The 22,226-nt window shown below is 48.5% G+C and overlaps 1 long non-coding RNA gene across 1 annotated transcript in view; it reads left to right on the forward strand.

The window, feature by feature from the left end:
* Positions 1–3,109: 3,109 nt before the first annotated feature.
* Positions 3,110–22,226, forward strand: part of LOC137321345 (uncharacterized) — a 40,809-nt gene continuing 21,692 nt past the window's right edge. The window contains exons 1-2 of the long non-coding RNA XR_010962785.1: positions 3,110–3,177; positions 3,288–3,415. This is a non-coding gene — a long non-coding RNA (uncharacterized lncRNA). The remainder of the gene's footprint in view (positions 3,178–3,287; positions 3,416–22,226) is intronic.

A 22,226-nucleotide genomic window follows, 5' to 3' on the forward strand; every position in this document is an offset into this window, starting at 1 on the left:
ATCGCTGGACGATAAAAGACCGAGGCCTATCCAGTCCACCTTCTACCGCCCTGGTAGTCACACAATACAATGATAGTGGAGTTGTTGACTAATTATAACAATCGATCTCTATCAATTAGTCTCCAACAGACCCAGACATGACACCAGGATAGACCCTCCAACAGAATAGCGAAGCCCTTGATGGGGCAATTGCATTCTGTTAATGTAAAATCATTTTGTGTCTTTTTTTAACTCGCTGTCTAGCATTGCCTAATTCCTGGTTGTATTCGGCCTGTCTGGTTATGCTCGTGAGTTACAAATACTTCAACTGATGCAAAGCGCCATCTCGGCTTGCAGCTAAATCTAGGCCAGCACTGGTGAGAGGGTTTGACCCATTTCCTGTTGGCAGTTGCGATGATCAAGGTTTGTGATTATCAGAGGGATGGAATGAGCAGCTGGTGCAATGACCAGATGTCCTTTGTGTGTCTGTCGGTGTTTCTCTTTCGACCAGCGTGCCTGCATGGTGTGGTGGCTGTTTGGGCCTTGTTAATCCATCTCTTTTGTACCAGACCATGCTCCCAGCGCGGAGGATGTTGGGCCTGATTGGCGATTCTCTGATCTGCACCCGTGCCAAGTGAGTCTCGGCACCAGCAACAGGGTCTAGTCACTTCAGTGAAGGGAAGAATTTACTGAAGATTAAGGTCTACGGGATCGCAATACCTTGACGTCCGATGGGGAGTCTGCTGGGAAAACCACAAACTTGACCAGGACCCAGGATGGTTCTGTGGGGGCCGAGCCTCCATGTGCTCCTACATGGCCATTGGCCCAAGGGAAGTTGGAGGGGGGGGGTGTCTCTAAGTCCTGGTGATCCCATGCCCTTGGTCCTCAGTCAGGACCCAGCATAGCTCCAGTGTAGGTATGCCTGGTCTCATCAGGGGAGCGATTGGTACCTTCCCATGGGTTACATCAAGCATTTCCCCCTCACCATCCTGGCCAGCATTTCAGGCCTCCTGGGCTGAGAGAAGGGGTTTCCGCGAGAGGTTTGGACCCCGACTTGCCCTAGTCCCGCTCCTCCTGACCTCTTCCTGACCCCGCAGTGGAATGTTTGGTTCATTTGTGCCAATGTTTTGTTGGCCAAAATGCAGGGGGGAGAACTCCCCTACTCTTCTTCGAAATAGTGGCCGTGGGATCTTTTACATTTAATTGTATCCATGTATTAAGGTGGTGGGTATAAATTGGAAACTCTCTTGTATCCATTTTATAGAGAGCTTGTCTATAGGGTGTGTGTGTGGGTGTAAGGAAGGGGAATCTCTGAGAATAAAAGCTTGGAAGCAACTGAAGATGAGGCTCCAGTATTCTACCTTGCACTACCTGGCTACTCAATTTATAACACTGAGAGGGGCAGACAGGGCCAAGGTTTAACGTCTGATCTGAAGGACGGATGTGACAGGGTGCAAGCCAGTTTTATGACAAGCGGCCCTTTGGCCTTATTGTGCATGAAATGACGCTTTTGGTGCAGCTCACTAATGTGTGCCATGGGGAAGGAGTTTATGATATGGCACTCCCAACAGAGAGCTTCACTCACTGGGATCTCATATCGGAAAATCATGGGGACTGATCCTCCAATTTCCCGTGTGGTGCCTGTGATATGCCATTGCTCCCCGACGGGAGTGGGATATCGTAGTATTGATCCCGTTAAGTCAGTTAGTGATTGATTCTGAACCCGTCAACTGAAGCCGCCATTTTAGGAAATGAAAGTTGAGAAGATAAAAAAGAAAGACTTGCATTTCTATAGCGCCTTTCATGACCTCAGGATGTCCTAAAGTGCTTTACAGCCAATGAAGTACTTTTTGAAGTGTCACTATTGTAATGTAGGAAACGCAGCAGCCAATTTGGGCACAGAAAGATCCCACAAACAGCAATGTGATAAATGACCAGATAATCTGTTTTTTTTAGTGATGTTGGTTGAGGGATAAATATTGCCCAGCATACTGGGGAGAACCCCCCTGCTCTTCTTCAAGACAGTGCTATAGGATCTTTTGTGTTTACCTTGAGAGGGCAGACAGGGCCTCAGTTTAATGAAAGACGGCACCTCTGACAGCATAGTACTCCCTCAGTACTGCACTGGAAGTGTTAGTATGGATTATGCACGGAAGTCTCTGGAGTGGGACTTGAACCCACAACCTTCATGACTCAGAGTCAAGAGTGCTACCCACTGAGCCACAGCTGATAGTAGCTATGGTGATGATGTGAAGGATTCAGTAATAATGAGCAGTGGGGACGAAGTGAAATCTGCTAGAAAATGTGAGCTCATCACAAAACGTATCCCACCTGAAGGGTATTGTGTTATGTGGCTGTACAGCACAGAGGGAGGCCATTCGGCCCATCGTGCTTGCTCCCCTCTGAGAAAGAACTATCCATTCCCCATTAAAAAAAAATTCTTTGCCAAATATTTATCCACTTGCCTTTTAAAAGTCTGTTGTGGATTCTGCTCCAACCAGCCTTTAATATAGTAAATTGTCCTGAGGTGCTTCACAGGAGCGATTATCAAACAAAATTTGACACCAAAAGCTTGGTCAAAGAGATAGGTTTTAAGGAGTGTCTTAAAGGAGGAGAAAGAGGTGGAGAGGCGGAGAGGTTTAGGGAGGGAATTCCAGAGCTCAGAGCCTAGACAGCTGAAGGCTCGGCCGCCAATGGTGGAGCAATTAAAATCGGGGATGTGTAAGAGGCCAGAATTGGAGGAACGCAGAGATTTTGGAGGGTTGTAGGGCTGGAGGAGGTTACAGGGATAGGGAGGGGCGAGGCCATGGAGGGATTTGAAAACAAGAATAAAAATGTTAAAATTGAGGTGTTGCCGGACCAGGAACCGATGTAGGTCAGTGAGCACAGAGGTGATGGGTGAACGGGACTTGGTGCTGGTTAGGATACGGGGCAGCAGAGTTTTGAATGAGCTCAAGTTTATGGAGAGTGGAAGATGGAAGGCTGGCCAGGAGAGCATTGGAATAATCAAGTCTGGAGGTAACAAAGGCATGGACAACAGGGGTAGTTCTTGGAACATCCACTAGACGGAGCCCTAACACTACAGGATGATGTTATATCGGGGTCTATATATATAAAAAAACAACGCAACGATTGGCTGGTCACAAGTTACAGGGAAGCAATTTGAAAAGGCAGAGCCGATTATCCCGTTGGCCGCAGGTACTCGAGTGGATTGGGAACGTTAGCACATCCCCAACTTTTGAAGTAGCCTTAAATTCACTGCTTGTTATTTGTAACTCTTTACCGTAATTGGTCCATTGTTTTTGCAGCATTATTTAGGAGACGAGGCAATGAAGTCGATTGGAACCGTAAGAGGTGAAAGGTCAGAGGTATCGTGAGGCGCCATCTGTCTACACTCCAAAACATCACGGTGCAGTACGATATCTGGGATCTATCTGTGAGTTCTCACACCTCTCTGCTCCCTTTCAAGGAGAAGTAATAAAGATATTTTGTTAAGTACAGGCCATTCGGCCCGACCAATCCATGTTGGTGTTTATCCTCCACATGACCAGTATCCTAATCCCATTTGCCCACCCTGTTCGCGTATCCTTTATCCTCCTTTCCTTCAACCACCTATTTAACCCATTCTTAAATGTTGACATGGTCTCTGCTTCAATCATTAACACCAAGAAGAAAGAGAAAGAAAAGAGCTTGCATTTATATAGCGCCTTTCACGACCTCAGGACGTCCCAAAGTGCTTCACAGCCAATGAAGTGTAGTCACTGTTGTAATGTAGTGCATTCCACAGTCGCACAACCCACCTTTCTCCTTCTCTCTGGTTTTGTATCCATGTTCCCCTCGTTCCTGACCTCTCAATCAGACGGGACTGTCTACCTGACCCCTGGAACATGTGATGCCGGCTTTGTGCGCAAAAAGATTTGAACACAATCTGATTTGGGGCGCTGATATTCCTCGCAATATTGAGAATGAATTCAAGATAAATTAAAGCTATGAATTAAAGGCTGCTCGACACTGCCAGTGTAAGCCCCATTTGTACAATGTAGCCGGAGGCGGGCGGGAGGGAAATGCTGCCCTCTCCGTTTATGATTGAAATCTGAGAAGCGCAAAAGATTCTTTTTGTTAAAACTTTACTGACCCGGCAACAATTTCAAACAATTTCACACATCGTAGTTCAACCCTGGAAATTTCGAGAAGAAAAGCAGGGCTGTGTTGATAAGGGTCACAATCTGGGAATGGACGCAACGTAGAGAATCCTTTGTTAGACCTTTCAGTGCTAATACGACAGAACGAAAATAAAAAGGTACCTGACGCGCTTTATTTTTAAAAAGGCAAACTTAAACAAAAGACAATAAAATCAAGAAGTACTTCCGTTAAGTGGGGAGACTGGAGAAGCTGGGATTGTTCTCCTTAGAGCAGAGAAGGTTAAGGGGAGATTTAATAGAGGTGTTCAAAATGATGAAGGGTTTGATAAAGTAAATAAGGAGAAACTGTTCCCAGTGGCAGAAGGGTCAGTAACCAGAGGACACAGATTTAAGGTAATTGGCAAAATAACCGGGGTGAGACGAGGAGAATTTTTTTACACAGAGTTGTTATGATTTGGAATGCGCTGCCTGAAAGGGTGGTGGAAGCAGATTCAATAATAACTTTCAAAATGAATTGGATAAATACTTGAAGGGGAAAATTTGCAGGGCTACAGGGAAAAAGCAGAGGGAGTGGAACTAATTGGATAGCTCTTTCAAAGAGCTGGCACAGGCACGATGGGCCGAATGGACTCCTTCTGTGCCATATCATTCTATGAAGAATAAAATACTCAGTCTTCATTAAGAAAGTTGACTGAACAGTTATATTAATTGGCCCTTTCACTAAAAATCAGCCCGAGAATACAAATGGGTGGATGTTATGCTACAGTGATACAGAGCTCTGCTCAGACCCCATCTGGAGACTGCATTCAGTTCTGTGCACCGCACCTCAGGAAGGATATATTGGCCTTAGAGGGGGTGCAGCATGGATTCCCTCGAGTATAGAAGATTAAGGGGTGATCTAATTGAGGTGTTGAAGATGATTAAGGGATTCGATAAGGTAGAGAGAGAGAAACTATTTCCTCTGGTGGGGGAGTCCAGAACAAGGGGGTATAATCTTAAAATTAGAGCTAGACCGTTCAGGGGTGATGTCAGGAAGCATTTCTTCACACAAAGGGGAGTGGAAATCTGGAACTCTCTCCCCCAAAAAGCTGTTGAGGCTGGGGGTCAATTGAAAATGTCAAAACTGAGATTGATAGATTTTTGTGAGGTAAGGGTATTAAGGGTTAGGGAACCAAGGTGGGTAAATGGAGTTAAGAAACAGATCAGCCATGATCTAATTGAATGGTGGAACAGGCTCGAGGGGCTGAATGGCCTCCTGTTCCTACGATGTGGTTACTCAATGCTTGAAAATGTTGAAGTACAAAAGAAAAATCCATTGAAAGGCAGCCCCTGACAACGACTAACCAGGGAACTGTTCCTGGGAAGATCTCTAGAAGACGCACTTGTTAGCCAAACATCTGTCACCAAGACAACCGCCTCCTGGTGAGCTACAAACCTGGCGTTCATATTTCCATCAGGTTTTTCATTGTGCTTCAAATGAAAAACTGTATGGAGAGAGTTAATTCCAGCTCTGCTCTGCAGGGGGAGGAGGGGAGTCAGTTTGTGTTGATAGCTTCTTTTATTTTTTCCTGCTTCTTCTACATTTGCAAAAAGCTTTCGGGTGTCTAATCCTGGTGTAACACAGAGCTTAAGAGTGAAGCTGGAGGATATTTCGAAGCACAGCACAAGCTTCCAGGTGGATTTGGCCGGGGAGTGTGGTACTAGAGAAGGGAGGAGACAGAACCAAGCTCCTTAGTCACACCATCGTGTAGATTTATTACAGGGCGTGAGACGTTAATTGGCGGCCAGCCTGGCAGAGATTGCCAGCATTAGGTAACGTCTGCGATTCCCTGCCATCTGTGAGCAGATGGAAATAACAATGGCTGAGGATCAGCTCCTCTCAGCTAATGGTTTCCTTCAGGGAATGTCCTCTTGACCTCGTTAACAATTTGGAAAGAGAAGGTATTTTCGATTATCAAATAGTCCACACGCTCAAAATAAATCTGCAGCAATACTACGACAGTCAGTCTCCCAAGATTGATAGATATCCGATCATTTACATTAAGCCCTTTCTAATTAGAAAGAAAGCTACATCGAATTATATCACAATACACAGCACAGAAACAGGCCATTCGGCCCAACTTGTCTGTGCTGGTGTTTATGCTCCACATGAGTCTCTTCCCACCTACTTCATCTCACCCTATCACCAGATCCTTCTATTCCTTTCTCCCTCATGTGTTTATCCAGCTTCCCCTTAAATCTATCTCTGTTATTCGCCTCAACTACTCCTTGTGATAACGAGATCCTCATTCTCACCACTCTGTGGGTAAAGAAGTTTCTCCTGAATTCCTTATTGGATTTATTAGTGACTATCGTATATTTATGGCCCCTGGTTCTGGTCTCCCCACAAGTGGAAATATCTTCTCTACATCCTCTCTATCAAACCCCTTCATAATTTTAAAGACCTCTATCAGGTCACCCCTCAGATTTCTCTTTTCTAGAGAAAAGAGCCCCTGCCTGTTCAGTCTTTCCTGATAATTATGACATCTCAGTCCTGGGATCAGGATGTCTCAAAGCACTTCGCAGCCAATGAAGTACATTTTCTTTCAATTTCAGGATGTGGGCATTGTTGGCAAGGCTGGCATTTATTGCCCATCCCTAGTTGGTGTCGGGCTGCCTTCTTCTTGAACCGCTGCAGTCCTTTGTAGCAGTTTGAAAGGACTGATTGGCTTCCTAGAAGAACAGTTAAGAGTCAACCACGTTGGGTGTGGGACTGGAGTCACATGTAGGCCCAGATCGGGTAAGGACGGCAGGTTTCCTTCCCTAAAGGACATTGGTGACCCAGTTGGGTTTTTACGACAATCCGACAGCTTCATGGTTATTTTTACTGAGACCAGCTTTTTATTTCCAGATTGTAAATAGACTGAATTTAAATTCTCAAACTGCCCACGGTGGGAACTGAACTCCCAGTCTCTGAATTATTAGGCCAGAAACATAACCACTACCCTGCTGTAACGTCTCATCATTGTTGTAATGTAGGAAACGTGGCAGCCAATTTGTGCACAGCAAGTCTCCCAAACAGCAATGAGATAGTGACCAGATCACCTGATTTTAGTGATGTTGGTTGAGGGATAAATATTGGCCAGGACACTGGGGAGAATTCTGCTCTTCTTTGAATAGTGGCCGTAGAATCTTTTACATCCACCTGAGAGGTCATACGGGGCCTCGGTTTAACATCTCAACCGAAAGATGGCACCTCTGACAGTGCAGCACTCTCTCAGTACTGCACTGGGAGTGTTGGCTTGGATTATGGACTCAAGTTTCTGGAGTGGGGCTTGAACCCACAACCTTCTGACTCAGAGACGAGAGTGTTACCCACTAAGCCTTAGAGATGCATTACCCAATCCTCACTGTCTAGGGCTTTCACATTAAGGTTAATTGTGTGGTAGAATCGAGAGCAGGGTTTAGCAGGCTTAATTTCGGGCACTCCCAACTTTCTGCTGATTGATTTTGAAAGTGGCCGTTTGGGGAGGTGTGGGAGGCCCCCAGCATCCAATAGAACTGCACCCTCAAAACGAGTCAGCAGTAGGGTCGCCAACACTGGTGGGACATATTCCTGACTCCAGCCACCCCGCCCCCACACTCCCGCCATTGGTCGCCAGTGCCCTGCCCCGCCCCCACACTAGATTGATTCCTGGGATGAGAGGCTTGTCCTATGAAGAGAGATTGAGTAGAATGGGCCTATACTCTCTTGAGTTTCGAAGAATGTGAGGTGATCTCATTGAAACATATAAGATTCTAAGAGGGCTTGACAGGATAGATGCTGAGAGGCTGTTTCCTGTGGCTGGTGAATCTAGAAATAGGGGGCATAGTCTCAGGAAAAGGGGTCGGACATTTAAGACTGAGATTAGGAAAAATGTCTTCACTCAGGTGGACGTGAATCTTTGGAATTCTCCACCCAGGAGGGCTGTGGATGCTCAGTTGTTGAATATATTCAAGGCTGAGATAAATAGATTTTTGAACTCTAAGGGAATCAAGGGATATGGGGATCGGTAAGTGGAGTTGAGGTCGAAGATCACCCATGATTTTATTGAATGGCGGAGCAGGCTCGAGGGGCCATATGGCCTACTCCTGCTCCTATTTCTTATGTTCTTACTCCCGCCATTGGTCGCCCAACATGTCCGCCCTCGGGGCGCCCCGCCTCCACACTCCCGCCATTGGTCGCCCGACATTCCCATCCTCGCGGCATCTTCCCAACCAATCGGAAAGCGAATAGATACTTCAATACCCGATTGGATGATTCTTGACTGTCAATCAAATAGCCTTTTTTTCCCATGTCCGATATTTTTATAACTAATAAACAAAGAATTTTTTTTTTAAAACACAATTTTTAAAGCGCCATTGATTTGTCTCCCGGTTTTATTTTGCTGGCAGCAGTGTCCAGGAGATTAATCTTTAATTCCTGGAGACTCCAGGTCAATTCTGGAGGGGTTGGCAACAGGAGTCAGCAGGTTGGAGGGAGACCTGAGGAACTAGGCCCGAAGTCCAGCACTGACAGACTGCCATCGCGCTCCCTGGCCTGAGAGAGCTGCTGTTATCACTCCTGCTGCAACCAGCGGATCGATGGGGAATTCACCCAATATATATAATCCTTTGCCTGGATTTAACTATTGCCTGCCTGTTAAAGTGTGACATCTTACAATGGTCAACAAGCATAAACTTGGTCGAAAGAGGAGCAACATCAGTCTGAAGGATATGCTGACAGCGTAAGATGAAGTAGGGTGGGAGGAGGCATGTATGGAGCAGAAACACCAGCATGGACCAGTTGGGCCGAATGGCCTGTTTCTGTGCAGTACATTCTATGTAATTCTATGAAACAGTTGGCAGTTTGTTGGAATCCATTTCAACACCTGCACCGGGGAGATCGATGCAAACAATCGTTCAAATTCAGATTAAAGAAGTTTAGCAATGACAAAAATTACACATCAACACAACAGGATCACAAAGCTGGAAACTGCATGTGAATCTTCGAGATTTTCACTCTCCCTCCAACAAAAAGATAGGAGCCAAACACTTTCCACAAAGGCTGTGCCTCTTCATCAAGCAAACTTTCCATTTTTTGGCTTGGAGAGGGAGGGGAGTCACATGTCCTTCCTCACACAGCTGTGTCACACAGATAGAAAGGACTTGCATTCCTTTCACTCCTTTCATGACCCCAGGATGTCCCACAGTGCTTCACAGCCAATGAAGTACTTATTGAAGTGGAGTCACTGTTGTTAATGTAGGAAGCACAGCAGCCAATTTGCGCACAGCAAGATCCCACAAACAGCAATGAGATACTGACCAGATAATCTGTTTTAGTGATGTTGGTTGAGGGATAAATATTGGCCCCAGGACACGGGGAGAACTCCCCTGCTCTTCTTTGAAATAGTGGCCATGGGGTCCTTTGCCTCCATTACGTCACGGATTCAAACCCCACTCCAGAGACCTTCTTTCCTTCTTTCTTTCTTTCTCTAAACGTTTTATACTTACATAATGCCTTTTGTAGGTTTAGAAAGTAGAAGCGTTTCAATAAGTTGATTGTGGGCTGAGCAATTGTGTTAAAGTTGCAATTGCTATTCCTCATTATCTGCTATAGCAGTGTAGGAGGTACACTAATAATTTTATTTTGCATGAAGTGCCTTTCAAGAGACAGATGAGACAATTATCGCCCATCAGGAGGGAGTCTTACTCACGTCTATTGTACGAGCTGGAGCGGGAAAGAAAAACAGGGGAATAATGATGTGACAGGCACTGGCAATGCTGCAATCAATCACCTCCCAACAACCCAGAAGCACAATGGATTTTATGGTCTTTCTTATCTCCCTCTGGTGGGTTATAAAAGAGACACGTCACATGGTGCAGTGCCATTGCTGGCCCAAAGTTGGCACTTGCTCGGAATGATGGGATGATGCTCGACAGGTCATGTGACCCTCACAGTTATTCTTCTTATTAGCAAGCATTGAATCTTCCTTCTTACTCATCGTTCTTTCTGAGGCATTAAATCCTGGTCTGTCAGATTGTGAATATTTCACATTCTATTGCACAAAAGCCCATGTTGATGGGGCTGTGGCTTTCATTATTAGCCTACATATCCCACTCATAGAACCATTCGGCCCATCATCCCTGTGCTGGCTCTCAGGAAGAGCTATCCCACTCCTTCCTATTTTAATGGACAGCTCCACACATTAAGGTTGATTGGTCCCAGGTTCTGACTGAGAATATCTGTAACCCGTCTATGAGTGTGTTTACACTCAAGCAATAGTGGATTTGTGGGGAAGTGGGAGAGAGGGAGAGGGAGAGATATGGAGGGAAAGATTGAGGGACAGAGAGATCGTGAGAAAAAGAGAGGGAGGGATAGAGGCAAGAGAAAGAGAGAGAGATAGAAAAAGAGAGGGAAGATAGATATTTATAAGCAGAGAGAGAGGAGCGAGAGATATAGAGAGGGAGGCAGATATAACATATATATATATATATATATGTAGACAGAGAGAGGGGGAGGGAGTGACAGAAAGGAAGAGAGCAGGAGAGATAGAGAGGGATAGTGAGAGTACGATAAATGGAAGGATATATATACAGAGACAGAGGGAGGGAGACAGAGAGAGACAGAGAAGCCCTGGCAGTTTATGCACAATGGGGTAGAAATTCTGATGGGTGATCCACCTACAAACACTTTACACACAGATAAATAATTCCTGCCTGTGCTGTTTATAACAAGTTTGCATGTCTTTGTAAAAATAGAGTGGGCCAAAGTACTGTGTATGTCTGTTAAGTGTTTGTACATGAATTCCATCCACCAGAGTTTCCAATGGTATCTGTACGTAAAGGTCAGGACATGGTTCTCCACAACTTCCTACTAGATAAAAACCATAGAAAGACTTGTATTTATACAGTGTCTTTCATGACCTCAGGATGTCCCAAAGCGTTTTACAGCCAATGAAGTACTTTTTTAAGGGTAGTCAATATAATGTAGGAAATGCAGCAGCCAATTTGCGCACAGCAAGATCCCACAAATAGCAATGGGATAATGACCAGATCATCTGTTTTTTAGTGATATTGATTGAGGGATAAATATTGGCCCCAGGGGAGAACTCCCCTGCTCTTCTTCAAAATAGTGCCATGAGATCCTTTATATCCACTATGAGAGGGCAGATAGGGCCTTGGTTTAACATCTCTTCTCTGATAGTGTAGCACTCCCTCAGTACTGCACTGGGAGCGTCAGCCTAGATTTTGTGCTCAAGTCTCTGTAGTGGAGATTAGAACCTATGACCTTCTGACTCAGAGGCAAGAGTGCGACCCACTGAGCCACGGCTGTTACTGCAGCAAATGTTCCTCTTTTGCATTTCAGCGTAAGAATATTGCCAGGGTGTGGGGAATAACGGGCGGGGAGGACTGAAAAACCAACAAAGGAGGCCGCCCGTTATTCCATTCATTTAAATGAATGAGGTGGAAAATCAGCTGAGCTCTGTTATGGGCATACGATTTCCCTCGATGTGCCAATTACCTTAAATCTGTGTCCTCTGGTTACCGACCCACCTGCCTGTGGGAGGGAGCAGGAATCGGCCCTGGGTCGAGTAATTAGCTGCCGTGGTAGGTCTAAACAATAGGAGAAGCCGTGCTAGCTTCTTACCTCTCTCAGTCTTGCTGCAGACACAATACCAGACAGACTGAGTCCCAGGAGTGTCTACTTGTTTCCCACAGCTGGCTAAAAGCTTTGATATTTTTAGCACTGCCCTTTTTAATGGGTGGCTTCGCAGATCTAACGAGCGCCTTGTTTTCTGAAGGGTCCCATTATGATTTCTCAATAGGAATGAGATGCAGCAGCCTCTGTATTTAACGAGTAACCATTCTCATCACACACAGTGAGTGGAACGGCATTTTTATATCTCTCAAAGAGCCGGGTACTCTGTCATGGCCCCACGTTTTTATTCAGTGGTGCTTCTAATCACAGCAAGAATGATCACTGGTGACATGTTTACATCAACGCACTGGAAAGAATGTTCTACGTTTATATAGCGCTTTTCATTATCTCAGGACGTCCCAAAACGCTTTACAACCAATTAAGTACTTTTTTTAAAGTGTGGTCACTGTTGTAATGTAGGAAACGCAGCAGCCAATTTGCGCACAGCAAGATCCCACAAATAGCAATGGGATAATGACCAGATCATCTGTTTTTTAGTGATATTGATTGAGGGATAAATATTGGCCCAGTTCACCGGGGAGAACTCTCCTGCTCTTCTTCTAAGTAGTGTCGTGGTATCTTTTATGTCCACCTGAGAGGGCAGATGGGGCCTCGGTTTAACGTCTCATCCAAAAGACGGCACTTCCGACAGTGCAGCACTCCCTCAGTACTGCACTGGATTATGTGCTCAAGTCTTAGGAGAGGGGGTTGACCCTATGACTTTCTGACTCAAGGGCAAGAGTAACATCCACTGAGCCACGGCTAACATTTCTAAGGATGTGTTCCTTGGATACAGTTATTGAGGATATTAACTCCAAGATGTGGGACTTCAGTTTCCAGTTTGAAATTCCACCATGAGGTGAGATGACCATTGTTTTTATTCTCGGTCATTTTCAATGCAGATAGTTGAGGAAATGATCAGAAACAACCGCACAAAACAGACTGATAATAAAAAAGTACAAAACGCCCCAACATCATTTGGCAACATGGCCGTGAATTAAGTCTGGGCCTGATTTGGGGCTTAGACTCGAGGCTGAGTGTGCCCAAGCTGAGAGGCCCGAGGATCGATGGAAACTGGCCCTCGGCCAGGGGTTGCCAACTTGGGCTGGACGTTACCCTGGAGGTTTCATCACATGACTTCCTGCCTCCAATCACCCCGTCCTCTACGCCTCCGTCATTGGTCGCCCAACACGTCCATCCTCACGACGCACTGCCTTCCTGCACCAATCGGAGAGCAAACAGACTCTTCATTACCCGATTGGCTGATTCTTGACTATTTTTATGACTGGAGATTGGTCTTTAATTCCTGGAAACTCCAGGACAATCCTGGAGGGTTGGCAACCCTAATCCCAAACGGGGCCTTGATGGGTCTTTTGGTGCACAGACCCCTAAAAGCCTGGGATTTCCCTGTCCTCTTTGCCCTGCATTCAGTGCACCGGGGCATGGAGTAGACCTCAAGCCTCTGTGCCCAATAATACAGGGCCAAGCACCAAAGCAGATTTGATTATCATTAGTTAGCTTGTGGTTTGTAAGTATCTTTGATATTAAGGCGTTTATTGTTTAGTCAGGAATATAATTACATGCCATCAAGTGGAGGTAATTCTCGTAATCCTGATAACTGCACAAAGGAAAAATAATAATCCATGGGAAGCAATTTAATACGGCTACAGTAGGAATGGGAGATTACAAAATCAACACAAATCAATTAGGAGCTTAAGTGTTCCAGTGACTTTGTTTAATCAAATAGAAGGTCTTTTCGTACATTAAAATGAGGAACACAATAATTCATCAAAGTCCCTTTGGAGCCCTGTACATTGCTTCATTTTCGAAGCACTCTCCCAATGCCCAGTGCCTTACAGAGGAGCTAACCTACAGAATCCAGGCATGGATATGTTTCTTTAAGCCGTGTAAAGTGCCACCCTGCCTCCAATTTTTGACAAATTGACCTCCAACCAGAATGTGAAACAAGAAACGATGTTTTAGTCAGAAGGTTGTGGGTTCAAGCCCCACTCCAGAGACTTGAGCACAAAATCCAGGCTAACACTCCCAGTGCAGTACTGAGGGAGTGCTGCACCGTCAGAGGTGCCGTCTTTCGGATGAGACGTTAAACCAAGGCCGTCTGCCCTCCCGTGGACGTAAAAGATCTCACGGCCACTATTTTGAAGAAGAGCAGGGAAGTTCTCCCCAGTGTCCTAGTCAATATTTATCCCTCAACCAACATCCTTTAAAAACAGATTATCTGGATCATTATCACATTGCTGTTTGTGGGACCTTGCTGTGCACAAATTGGCTGCCGCATTTCCTACATTACAACAGTGACTCCACTTCAAAATTACTCAATTGGCTGGGAAACGTTTTGGGACGTCCTGAAAGGCACTACAGAAATGCAAGTCTTTCTTTCTAGTTAATGTCCTAGGGTCAATTCACTGATCCTGCAATCCCAGTGGGAACTCAATCCCTGGTCAGAGGTAAGAGCTCCAATATACCCTCCTGAGCAGTATATAAACCAGGTTTGATCCCAAGAGATAGGAAACTACTGTGCCCAGAGAGTAGGTTTTAAAATGTCCAGGGAGTCATTAAGTGTCAAGAAATCAGCAGTCATTTTTTTGAGCAGTTATTACTTCACTCATTGTGAAATTACCCCAGACACACTGTACTGGCAAGAGTGATTCATGGATTCAGTAGTCTCAGTGATTTAAATAACGTTCTTCAGTAAAAAGTCCCATCAAACAAGTGACCCTGGCAGTAAACTTGTCACCTCCCTCTTCTTCAAACTCTGCTCCGTCATTAATACAGTGTTACCGGTGGGACTGAATTAGGAATTAGTGTTCCCGTCATTCAGCTTCAACAACAACTCCCATTTATACAGCGCCTTTAACGTAGTAAGACGTCCCAAGGTGCTTCACAGGAGCGATTATCAAACAAAATTTGACACCGAGCCACATAAGGAGATATTAGGACTGGTGACCAAAAGCTTGGTCAAAGAGGTAGGTTTTAAGGAGGGTCTTAAAGGAGGAGAGAGAGGTAGAGAGGCGGAGAGGTTTAGGGAGGGAATTCCAGATCTTAGGGCCTAGGCAGCTGAAGGCACGGCCGCCAATGGTGGAGCTATGAAAATCGGGGATGTGCAAGAGGCCAGAATTAGAGGAACGCAGAGATCTCAGAGGTTGTAGGGCTGGAGGAGGTTACAGAGATAGGAAGGAGCGAGGCCATGGAGGGATTTGAAAACAAGGATGAGAGTTTTAAAATCGAGGCACTGCCGGACCGGGAGCCAATATAGGTCAGCAAGCACAGTGGGTGATGGGTGAACGGGACTTGGTGCGAGTTAGGGTACGGGGCAGCTTCGTACGATGGAAGAACAAATCAGGAATTCCCGTACGCCTCACACAGTTTTCCGTCTGTTATTTATTTAATTTTTTTTGAGGGATGATTTGGCCTCTGGGCCTGAATTCCCGTCATGTCAGCTCTACGTTCGAAGGGTTAATTTGTATAACATGGAAATTCAAACCTTGAGATCGGATTGTCAGATCACCACGTTGATCAGTGAAGTCTCTCCTCTACTTGTTCTCATGAGATGGTCTCACGAGATGGTCTCTTTGCATCTAACAAGTTTGGGTAGACTGAGTGTGTTTTGACTGTTATGCATTAGTATCATTTGATGGTATCCACTTCACATCAATCCTAAGGTAGCAGTGTGAATGCAGAATCAAGACCTAGACTTCCGAGTGAAGTGGAGTGAAACTCCCTGGGCGCAGTAACTTCCCATCTCTTGGGGCTGACAATGACCCCCAGTACTCAGGGGGTTTCCATTGGAGCCCTTATCTCCGCCCATTGATTGGGCTCCCACTGGGATGGCGGGATCAGTGAATTTACTCTGCAATGTTACTACAGGAAGATAGGAACAGGTGGAAGCCATTCAGCCCCTCGAGCCTGTTCCATCAATCAATTAGATCATGGCTGATCTGTATCTTAACTTCATTTACCCACCTTGGTTCCCTAACCCTTATTTCCCTTACCCAACAAAAATCTATCAATCTCAGTTTTGAAATTTTTTACTGACCCCCAGCCTCAACAGCTTTTTTGGGGGAGAGAGTTCCAGGTTTCCACTCCCCTTTGTGTGAAGAAGTGCTTCCTGACATCACTCCTGAACGGCCTAGCTCTAATTTTAAGGTTATGCCCCCTTGTTCTGGACTCCCCCAACAGAGGAAATAGTTTCTCTCCATCTACCCTATCCGTTAAAACAGTACAAAACACTGTTCCTTGTTTGATATTGGGTTGGGGGGAATTTTCACTTCACCACCTGGGTGGAGCAAATCTCCCACCCGTTGTAGAACCTGCCTGAATTGCACTCCAATGGGATGAAAATCAGGCATGTTCACCAACAGTCAGGTGTCCCGTTCAGCCACATTAACCCCCAAGCAGTGAAGGTCTAAATTACCCCCATTTACTTTTCATTACGGAAGTGAATGTAGCCCTAAGAATGCAATGACAAGCCTGTGGGAGGTGGAATTGAAAGCTCATCCAAAACTCTGCTGCCCGTATCCCAACTCGCACCAAGTCCCCTTCACCCATCACCCCGCGTGCTCGCTGACCTACATTGGCTCCCGGTCCAGGAACACCTCAATTTTAACATTCTCATCCTTGTTTCCAAATCTCTCTGTGACCTCGCCCCTCCCTGTCTCTGTAACCTCCTCCAGCCCTGCAACTCTCCGAGATCTCTGCACTCCTCCAATTCTGGCCTCTTGCGCATCCCCGATTTCCATCGCTACACCATTGGCGGCCATGCCTTCAGCTGCCTAGGCCCTAAGCTCTGGAATTCCCTCCCTAAACCTCGCCACCCCACCTCCCTCTTTTCCTTTGCCCTCCTTAAAGCCCACCTCTTTGTCCAAGCTTTTGATCACCCCTCCTAATTACTCCTTTGTAGGCTCATTATCCCTACTCTCAGTCTCCTACCTGCTAACCCTGTCATTCTTCCTTCCATTTTTCCTAGCAGTCTCTTGTGTGGAACCTTATCGAATGCCTTCTGGAAGTCCATATAAATAACATCCATGCTCACTAGTGTAGTAGAACCTATTCCACTGAAGCTGGGGCTAGAGCATGTTGCTCAGGTGGAGCTGAGGGAGCCTTGCTCTGCCTCTAAGATTGTTAAGGGGATGTACAGAGATGGGTGTGGACCATTGTGCGGAAAGCAGTAGATGCGGTTGCTTGAAGCTGGGAGCTCTTGGTGACACTGGGTGTCGGTTGAGTGGCTTGCCATTCCCCAGTGCTGATAGCCCTAATCTCAGACAGCCCAACATTAATTGTTAATGGAAAAAGAACTCCAAAAGAAAGAAATGGGAAATGAGAAAAGATGAGAATTGAAAAGCGGATGGTCCTGTCAGTATTATCATTCTTCTAAATTGAGCAGAAACAAGTCCAGCTTCTAGGAGTCTCACTCAGTTTTTCACAGCGTTGGGTTTCATTGGGGGTAATTTTGACTTTGGGTGATAGTAGGCCATTCAGCCCCTCCAGCCTGTTCCGCCATTCAATTAGATCATGGCTGATCTGTATCTTAACTCCACCCACCCCGCCTTGGTTCCATAACCCTCAATAAATACCCTTGCCTAACAAAAATCTATCAATGTCAGTTTTGAAATTTTTAATTGACCCCCAGCCTCAACATTTTTCTGGGGGAGAGAGTTCCAGATTTCCACTCCCCTTTGTGTGAAGAAGTGCTTCCTGACATCACCCCTGAATGGCCTAGCTCTAATTTTAAGATTATGTCCCCTTGTTCTGGACTCTCCCACCAGAGGAAATAGTTTCTCTCTATCTACCCTATCAAATCCTTTAATCATCTTAAACACCTCAATTAGATCACCCCTTAATCTTCTATACTCGAGGGAATACAAACCTCATCTATGCAACCTGTCCTCATAAATTAACCCTTTTAGCCCCCGTGTAGCGTGAAATGCCACTATTGATTCAGCTGCCTGTTACACACCTCTCCTGATCTCTATTGAAAGTCAAAATGACCACCTTCTCTGGAACCTCTTCACTGGATCACGTTCCCTCTGATGGTAAGGTGCCCAAAATGTAGATGCGTACAGCACCATTTCTCTCACTATCCACGCAAAACAAAGTACGAATTAGTGTGACAGTAGGGAATCCGGGCAGGGAAGATCAGCTCACCTTTTCACAACTAATTGTGTCGCGCTCCCTGAAGTCTGTGTGTGAATTCCTGCCACGTTCTCCGAAGCTCTGCTCCAAGACAGTCCACTCGGCTCCATTGGATTACATGCCAGTGCCATTTTCTGACAGGCTTGGGTTGCTGACTGGAATGGGCGTCGAATTGGAATGAACTCTCCCCAACATACATCTCAGAATCTAATGAGTTGGGGTGGAGCATCTTACAGAGACCTCAGTACAAGGAGTCATCTGCACTTCACTCTTCACTCACTGTCACCTAGCTGGCTACTGAATATTCGTTCTGACCCCAGAGGTCAGAACATTTGTCTGAACCGTGCTTATTGAGTTGGACAGGAGTTAGGATCGCCAACTCTAGTGGGATGTATTCCTGGAGGTGTCATCACATGACCTCCCGCCTCCAAACCGCCCCGCCCCCCACACTCTCCCGCCATTGGTCACCCGACACGTCCATCCTCGCGGTGCCCCACTTTCCCACTGCCAATCGCAAAGCAAATAGACTCTTCGTTACCGAATTGGATGATTCTTGATTGTCAGTCAAACAGCCTCTCTTCCCCCCAACCCCCATCGCAGGTATTTTTATAACTAACAACCAAAAGTTCAAAGAAAATGTAAAAATGAACACTTTTTTTATTGCCGCTAATGATTTATCTCCTGGTTTTTTGCTGGCAGCACTGTCTTGGAGATTTGCCTTTGATTCCTGGAGACTCCAGGGCAATCCTGGAGGGTTGGCAACCCCAGCAGTGTGTTGAATTTCATGCTAATGAACAATGCTTTCTCCAGTGACTTAATAACAAAAGTGCTCGTGGTGTGTAAGAGCCAATGAAGCTAGCTCTCAGAAGGAAATGAAATCCATTGCACCTGACATTAAAAGTAGCTACTCCTATTTTGCCGAGTTAGTTTTCTGTCACATTATACTTTCCCTCTTTACCAATCTATTTATAAAAACATTGCATCTAATGTGTGTGTGAGCCCATCACACTTGTGGGGCTCGATTTTCCCGGAAAATTGCAGCTGTATTGGGGGCAGGGGGGGCCCCAGAAATCGGGGAAATCCCGTTCAGGTTCGGAAGCCGGCTCCAACCCGCTGACTTCCGAGTTCACCACAGACGCACCTGTGTGTGCGCGGGCGTCACGAATCTGGAAGTCCCGTCGGCAATTAAAGCCGGTGGGATGATAGTTAAAGAGCCAAATGTACCTCATCGAGGGACTTAAGGCACTTCACTTGTCACATATTAGGTAGTTAGAATGATTTTTAATCTTTCCCGGGCGACTTTCCCAAGGCTTCCGATTGACGCCTGGTGAACCAGGCATGAAGGGCCGGATCAGGCAAAAAGAAACAAAATAAATTCAATAAAAAACCATTGCACAAAGTTAAAACACAAAATCAACCTACCTTTCCACCCTGCTCCGATGTCTCCCTCTCCGATCTCCCCCTCTTCAACCCCCTGATGTCCCCCGATCTTCTCCCTCTTTCCCCACGATCGTCTCCTCTCCCCCCCGATCTTCCCTCTCCCACCGCCGATTGTCCCCTCTCCCCCCCCGATTGTCCCCTCTCCCCCCCGATCTTCCCCCTCCCCCCCTGATCGTCCCCTCTCCCCCTCCGATCTTCCCCTCTTCCCCCCGATCTTCCCTCTCCCCCCCCGATCGTCCCCTCTCCCCCCCCCCGATCTTCCCCTCTCCCCCGATCTTCCCCTCTCCCCCGATCTTCCCCTCTCCGTCCCCAATCGACCCCTCTACCCCCCGATCTTCCCCTCTCTCCCCCGATCTTCCCCTCTCCCCCCCGATCTTCCCCTCTCCCCCCGATCTTCCCCTCTTCCCTGATCTTCCCCTCTCCCCCCCGATCTTCCCCTCTTCCCTGATCTTCCCCTCTCCCCCTCCGATCTTCCCCTCTCCCCCCCGATCTTCCCTCTCCCTCCCCGATCTTCCCCTCTCCCCCCAGATCTTCCCCTCTTCCCTGATCTTCCCCTCTCCCCCCCCCGATCTTCCCCTCTCCCCCCTCCGATCTTCCCTCTCCCCCCCAATCGTCCCCTCTCCCCCCGATCTTCCCCTCTCCCCCCCCGATCTTCCCCTCTCCCCCGATCTTCCCCTCTCCCCCGATCTTCCCCTCTCCCCCCCGATCTTCCCCTCTCCCCCCCGATCTTCCCCCCTCCCCCGAACTTCCCCTCTCCCCCTCCGATCTTCCCCTCTCCCCCTCCGATCTTCCCTCTCCCTCCCCAATCTTCCCCTCTCCCCCCCGATCTTCCCCTCTTCCCTGATCTTCCCCTCTCCCCCCCGATCTTCCCCTCTCCCCCCTCCGATCTTCCCTCTCCCCCCCGATCGTCCCCTCTCCCCCCCCCCGATCGTCCCCTCTCCCCCCCGATCTTCCCGGATCTTCCCCTCGCCCCCCCCGATCTTCCCCGATCTTCCACTCTCCCCCCCAGATTTTCCCCTCTCCCCCCCCGATCGACCCCTCTTCCCTGATCTTCCCCTCTCCCCCCCGATCTTCCCCTCTTCCCTGATCTGCCCCTCTCCCCGCCGATCTTCCCCTCTCCCCCCCCGATCTTCCCCTCTCCCCCCCGATCTTCCCCTCCCCCCCGATTTTCCCCTCAACCCCCTCCGATCTTCCCTCTCCCCCCCGATCGTCCCCTCTCCCCCCCGATCTTCCCTCTCCCTCCCCGATCTTCCCCTCTCCCCCCAGATCTTCCCCTCTTCCCTGATCTTCCCCTCTCCCCCGATCTTCCCCTCCCCCCCCGATCTTCCCCTCTCCCCCCCGATCTTCCCATCTCCCCCCGATTTTCCCATCTCCCCCCGATCATCCCCTCCCCCCCCGATCTTCCCCTCCCCCCCCGATCTTCCCCTCTCCCCCCCGATCTTCCCCTCTCCCCCCCGATCTTCCCCTCTCCCCCCGATCTTCCCCTGCCCCCCGATCTTCCCCTCGCCCCCCCGATCTTCCCCTCTCTCCCCCGATCTTCCCCGATCACCCCCTCTCCCTCGATCTTCCCCTCTCCCCCCGATCTTCCCCGATCTTCCCCTCTCCCCCCGATCTTCCCCGATCTTCCACTCCCCCTCCCGATTTTCCCCTCTCCCCCCGATCTTCCCCTCTCCCCCGATCTTCCCCTCTCTCCCACCGATCGTCCATTCCCCCCCCGATCTTCCACTCCCCCCCCGATCTTCCCCTTCCCCCCCTGATCTTCCCCGATTTTCCCCTCTCCCCCGATCTTCCCCTCTCCCCTCCCGATCTTCCCCTCTCCCCCTGATCTTCCCCCTCCCCCGATCTTCCCCGATCTTCCCCTCTCCCCCTGATCTTCCCCCTCCCCCGATCTTCCCCGATCACCCCCTCTCCCTCGATCTTCCCCTCCCCCCCCGATCTTCCCCTCTCCCCCCCGATCTTCCCCTCTCCCCCGATCTTCCCCTCCCCCCCCGATCTTCCCCTCTCCCCCCCGATCTTCCCATCTCCCCCCGATTTTCCCATCTCCCCCCGATCATCCCCTCCCCCCCCGATCTTCCCCTCCCCCCCGATCTTCCCCTCTCCCCCCCGATCTTCCCCTCTCCCCCCCGATCTTCCCATCTCCCCCCCGATCTTCCCATCTCCCCCCGATCTTCCCCTCCCCCCCGATCTTCCCCTCGCCCCCCCGATCTTCCCCTCTCTCCCCCGATCTTCCCCTCTCCCCCTGATCTTCCCCCTCCCCCGATCTTCCCCGATCTTCCCCTCTCCCCCTGATCTTCCCCCTCCCCCGATCTTCCCCGATCACCCCCTCTCACTCGATCTTCCCCTCTCCCCCCGATCTTCCCCGATCTTCCCCTCTCCCCCCGATCTTCCCCGATCTTCCACTCCCCCTCCCGATTTTCCCCTCTCCCCCCGATCTTCCCCTCTCCCCCGATCTTCCCCTCTCTCCCACCGATCGTCCCTTCCCCCCCCGATCTTCCACCCCCCCCCGATCTTCCCCTTCCCCCCCTGATCTTCCCCGATTTTCCCCTCTCCCCCCGATCTTCCCCTCTCCCCTCCCGATCTTCCCCTCTCCCCCTGATCTTCCCCCTCCCCCGATCTTCCCCGATCTTCCCCTCTCCCCCTGATCTTCCCCCTCCCCCGATCTTCCCCGATCACCCCCTCTCCCTCGATCTTCCCCTCTCCCCCCGATCTTCCCGATCTTCCCCTCTCCCCCCGATCTTCCCCGATCTTCCACTCCCCCTCCCGATTTTCCGCTCTCCCCCCGATCTTCCCCTCTCCCCCGATCTTCCCCTCTC

The sequence above is a fragment of the Heptranchias perlo genome, chromosome 5 (assembly GCF_035084215.1).
Source record: "Heptranchias perlo isolate sHepPer1 chromosome 5, sHepPer1.hap1, whole genome shotgun sequence".
Taxonomy (NCBI): domain Eukaryota; kingdom Metazoa; phylum Chordata; class Chondrichthyes; order Hexanchiformes; family Hexanchidae; genus Heptranchias; species Heptranchias perlo.